Genomic DNA, 6000 nt, shown 5'->3' with positions numbered 1-6000 from the left:
TCCACAGTGAGTCTGAGGCCAGTTTGGACTATGAGATCCTGTTTCAAAAATAAACAAAACCATCACCTTTATAATTGACATACATAATTCTATTATTGATTGATATCTCTCTGATATGAGAATCATTTTTCTGCTTGTTTGGATGGCCTTCAACTTTATATTGAATTCTGGACATGGCAATGTTTACATTGTATATATGTTTACATTCTTTCTCCCTCTCTATCTCTTCCTCCTGTTCTCTTTTGTCAGTGCTGAGGGGTTAATTAAGGGCCTTATCCATGCTAAGCACTTGTTCTACCAGGGAGCCACACCCTTGGCTCTCTTGTTTTTTAGTGAATGTTGACATTTGTTTGGCAGACATTTAAGGTCTTTTTGGATGAGATTGAATCTTTCAAGATTCTTTTTATAGCTTAGTTGGGAATGATTATGAAGAATCTTAACACTAATTCAGGCTCATAGCTCATCTGTGGCCGTTCGTGGATCTCCTCTGAATACCCAGGGGGACAGACTCCAGTTTGCAGGGATTCTAGTCTCTCCCTGCCTTGTGTGGCACTGGGGTGACTGAGCTGATACCTCCTCAGTCACTTTTACTGGTCTTTTTTTCCCCTTTCTCGAAAATGGGTTATTAATAGGATTAACCCACAGAGTCTATTTAATGATCAAAGGAATTTATTTGGTAAACTCACAACCAAGGAAGATTTATCATAGGGTGTGGCAAGGCTGAGCTATGTCTCATGCTATAAGATGAATCTTAAAAGGTCTTATAAATAAAAGACCAGAAGGCAGATATTGGGGTTAAAACCTGAGAGATCAGAGGAACAGGAAAAGCCACAGCCAACCTTACCTCACCAACTGCTCAGTCTCCAAAGAGACCTACTTCCTGTATACCCACACCTATATGCATTTCTGCCCCTGCCATTCCCTGCCATATCATTTCCTCTTTCCACCCAGCTACATCACTGCCTCTTTCTACCCAGCTCTGTTACTTCCCATGTGTCTATACAGACCTCCAGACCTTTATTCCAACTAGTGTTGAAATTCAAAGTGTGTGCCACTATGCCTGGCTCTGTTCCCAGTATGGCCTTGAAATCACAGAGATCCGAATGGATCTCTGACTCCCAAATGCTAGGAATAAAGGCCTGTGCTACCATTGCCTGACTTCTATGTTTAATATAGTGGCTGGCTTTTTCCTTTGATCCTCAGATAAGCTTTATTATTTTGGGGACACAATATATCACCACACCACGCTGAATGGTTCAGACCAAGATCTCAGCAATCCAGAACTACGAGGTAGCCAAGAGAGAGGGTAGACACATGTGCATGCCAAGTTTTGAGGGTCCCTGGTGGCCACACCCCAGAGGCAGGTACCTCAAGGTCATCGGCAGGTGTAACAGCTACAGCTGCCTCACTAGGGGCGGTGCTTCAGGGTGTGTCTCAAACAGCCACCAGCTACAGATTATTTTCTCATATAATATATCCTGACTACAGTTTCACCTCCCTCCACTTTTTCCCATCTCCCTTCCCATCTGGATTCACTCCATTCTTGCCTCTCATTAGAAAAGAGCAAACTTCTAAGCAACAACCCATGACAAAATAAAATACAATAAACCAAAACAAAAACTACCACATCAAAGTTGGACAAGACAAACAACTAGGAAAAGGTAAGAAGGCACAAGAATCAGAGACCCACTTGTTCACACACTCAGGAGTCCCACAAAAATGCTAAGTTGAAAGTTACAATACATATGCAGAGGGCCTGGTGCAGACCCGTGTAGGCTCTCTGCTTGCCACTTCAGTCTCTATTCTCTTGAGTCTCTAGAGTTCACAGGAATTTTGCTCAGTTGATTTAGAGGGCCTTGTTCTCCCAGTGTCCTCCATCCCCTCCGGTTTTTACATTCTTTCTGTCTCCTCTTCCCATGGGGTTCCCTGAGCTCTGTTTGTTCCAAGGTCTCTCTCTGCACAGTGTCTCGCGGTGGGTCTCTGTATTTGTTCCCATCTCCTGGTCTTGTGAAGTTTCACCCTGTACAGGTGCAGCTCACTTGGCACCAACAGAGATCACTCTTGCTGATGGCTGGAGCTTTGCTCTGCTCCCTTCGCTTCCAGTCCTCGGCACTGCACACTTAAGGTGCCTCAGCTTCGCCTGGATCTGAACTCTGCTGCCCTGTCTCTGCCTTGCCTGACTCTCTTCTCAGGACAGTTCCCAAACACCTTAAGGTACGAGCTGGAGGCTTCCTAAGGCTTGTCTCAGCTTTTCCCTTTTCTCTCTTCTGAACCACTTGTCCAATATATGAAAACACTGGTCTTCACCTTTTGCAAAATTCCTCACTGTTTCCAATTTTTAATCTTTTTTTTTTTTTTTTTTTTTTGTTTTTCGAGACAGGGTTTCTCTGTGTAGCTTTGTGCCTTTCCTGGATCTCACTCTGTAGACCGGGCTGGCCTCGAACTCACAGAGATCCACCTGGCTCTGCCTCCTGAGTGCTGGGATTAAAGGCATGTGCCACCACCGGCCGGCCCAATTTTTAATCTTAATGTGTGCAAAAGAATAAGATAATATTCTCTAATAGCAAAAAATCCTACCTAACTTTTTAAAAAATCTCTGTGATATTCTTATAGAAGAAGGGAACAGAGCTCCTCCGAGAAGCACAATATTATTATTTCTTGGAGATGATGCTAAAGGCTCCCAAAGCTATGTGTCACTAAAATGATATGTAAGAGAGAGGTGAGGTTGTACGTTAAAGGAGACAGATCACTCACAGACACCAGCTCAGTGTCTTTTTATTGTGGTCAGTTTGTTTTATTTACCAGTGAAGTTTCTGTTTTCCTTTTCATCCACTGAAGCTGGGTTAGGGGTTAGCTGAGAACCCAGATATTATAATATGAAAATGACAATATTCATTTTGAGAGTCACAGGTTGAAGACTGTAGTAGTCTAGGGTGGGGAGAGAGGACTGAGTGCTCCCTGCGGCCATCATCACTGTGGCTCAAGGACCTTGTCCCCATTCCAATTAGGCCAAATGTCCAGACTGTGGTGAACCTTATTGCTATCAGAGATTCATGCAGGATCTTGGCCATTATTTCTTAACCCAATTGGTGCAAGTTAATTAATATATTTAAGCTATTTAGTACTGTAAATACTTGCATGCTATGTTATGTATTTACACTAAATGTTATGAAATATTTCACAATACAAATGCTTATAGTGAGATAAACTTTGTAATTATAAAATTCATAATTTGCATTTTAATTTTTTTTAGTTGGATAGTCCTAGAAATACTTTGTTACCAAAACAAACAAACACACAAAAACAAAACAAGCAAAGCCAGCATAGGATGGGGTGGGGGGAGCATAACAATGGATCTTTCCAATGGATCATCAAATTTAAACATAAGGTATGCAGAGGAAATGATGAATTGTTATGTGTAACTTGGTTAAATATATTTCAGCATTATAGCATAAGTGAAGAAATTGGTTTATCAAGGTGAATGCAACAAAGTTTCTGCCCTTGAGATACTACAAAGTGTGCGTCAGTGAAGAACATGAAACACAGACTTAAAGAGAACATTGTAGATGAGAATAGGTGATGGAGAACCAAGGGCTACTACTACAGCGCCAAGGGAAAGACTTTCGTGTAGAAGAGACATATTGTCTCCAACGAGGTGGGCAGAAATTAATTATGTGAAGGGTAGCATGACATGAGGGCACAGTGGAACACGGGTAATCAATCTGGGAAGATGTTATACAGGGGCACTAACGCAAGAAATGCTATGGAAGGAGCTGGTATTAGTGTTTTATTTGTGCCATAAAGTGGGAGATGCAGTACCTGGGAGTGAGGCTTAATGCTATTGAAGTTTTCATCCCATACTAACAAGGTTAGACTTCATCTATGGTGAAGGAGAGTCCTCTGAGGGCTCCAAAAGATGGAGTCCCATTAAAGAGATCTATATTTTACATAGAGTGAAATGTGGAGTTAATTTAGATAGTGACAGCTTTTTTTTTTTTTTTTTTTTTTTTTTGGTTTTTTCGAGACAGGGTTTCTCTGTGTAGCTTTGCGCCTTTCCTGGGACTCACTTGGTAGTCCAGGCTGGCCTCCAGCTCACAGAAATCCGCCTGGCTCTGCCTCCTGAGTGCTGGGATTAAAGGCGTACACCACCAACGCCCAACCTAGATAGTGATAGCTTTAACCATCCAAAAGTTACTATAGCAAATGAATAAAGAGGTGATAGTGCCTGCCCCTCAACAACAGACAGAATATGAATGGGAGTGGGGGGCGGTCATTGATGGAAATGAGAACACAGCACAGATGGTACACCATCAAGGAACTGAAAGGTATGCTCTTCATCATCAAGGTACTGAAAGGTGTGCTCTTCATCCTCAAGACTACAGTAAAGAAATTCGAAAAGTTTGTGTGCATTCATCAGTATAAGATCTGCTAGCTGAGAAAGATGTATCTCATGGTTATTTCCCCCCCCCCACCTGAATATTCTGCATGGGAGCGCATAGATGGCTAAGATGTAAGCAGGTTTAGGGTGGTGGTCTCGGTACAGATCAAAGAGTTAGTAGGAGAAACTATTCCTGTAAATGTTGTTATCTAGTTGGAGGTTTGGAAATACCAGGTTCTGGTAGAGCAGCCCTAGGCTAGGATACTTCACTCTAGTGGCACACGCGTGTTCAAGTGTAGGAAGGAAGACTACCAGTGGAATCCTGGTTGGGGTTTGTGCTGATAGGAGTGGGAGGACAGAGGTTTTCGGAGTCTCCCTGGGCAGCAGTCAAAGGTTCTTAAGGTTATCAAAACCAACATTTCCCTCATACCAAAAAAAAAAAAAAAAGCTTGGCTGTAATATTCCCGCAATGGAAGGGGATGGTACCTATGAGAGGTCCTCATGACAGAAACAAGTTGCAGTATTATTTGAAAGCATTATTTCTTGGAGTAGATTCTAAAGGCTCCCCAAACCATGTCTCCCTAAAATGAGAAAGATGAGAAATTCCATTTTATTCAACAGGGAGAGGAGAAGAGGGTGTACCTATCAGAAAGACCGAGGGAGAGAAAGAGATTGCAGAAGTCAAACACTGCTCAAGAGACCTCTTCCTTGCTATCCTTAGGAATGGGAGGACAGGGTGTGGGGGGAGCTGCCTCAGTGGGTAACAGTGCCTACAGCGCAAGCATGACCTGAATTCAGATCCTTTGCACTCAGAGAAGGCACAGTGCATGACTTGGCACATCTAGCCCTGGAGGACAGAAGAAAGAGGACCACTGAGACTCCATGGCCAGCCAGCCTAGCTGAAAAATCAGCAAGCTCCAGGATCAATGAGAAGTCCTGTCTACAAAGGACAAGGGAAAGAGTGACAGAGCAGGACATCCACCATCCTCAGAGAGAGAGAGAGAGAGAGAGAGAGAGAGAGAGAGAGAGAGAGAGAGAGAGAGAGAGAGAGAGAGAGAACAGCCTCACACATACTTAGAGAATATCGATTCATTCGTGTAAATAGAGAGGGGACTGAACTTCCCATGTACATCAGGGTAAAGTGTAAAGATGCAAGAGACAGACACATGAACTGTAGGCAGGGTTGATCACATGGAACAGAGCCTCCAGGCCCAGGCACTGATGCTTCACATAAAGTCTACCTCAAAATTAGCATGATAGCCTGACCCCTGCAGCTTCTGTGTCCCTGACCTCCTTACATAGACCTTATACCCTCTGGAAGCTCACTAGATAGACAACATTTTGAGGCATCCTTCTCAAGGGCATCTGCTGCCTTTTCTAGGAGACACTGAAGAGATAGAGTGACTGGATCCATGACCTTTTATTGCTTCTAAATAAACAACGTGAAGCACAACTCAGTACTGTCATTTTCTTATAACAAGGGCATGACATTTCCAAACATCAGAGCACTGTGAGAGTATATGAACATTTTCTGAGAGAGATTGTGTGACCAGAAATACATGTGCATCCTGAGCCACTATGCACTGTTGGGACTGGAAAGCCACCCTCATAACAGCCCTCTG

This window comes from Peromyscus leucopus, chromosome 6, assembly GCF_004664715.2.
Source record: "Peromyscus leucopus breed LL Stock chromosome 6, UCI_PerLeu_2.1, whole genome shotgun sequence".
NCBI classification, from domain to species: Eukaryota; Metazoa; Chordata; class Mammalia; order Rodentia; family Cricetidae; genus Peromyscus; species Peromyscus leucopus.
The sequence above is the reverse complement of the archived record's forward strand: the minus strand, read 5'-3'. Positions refer to the sequence as shown.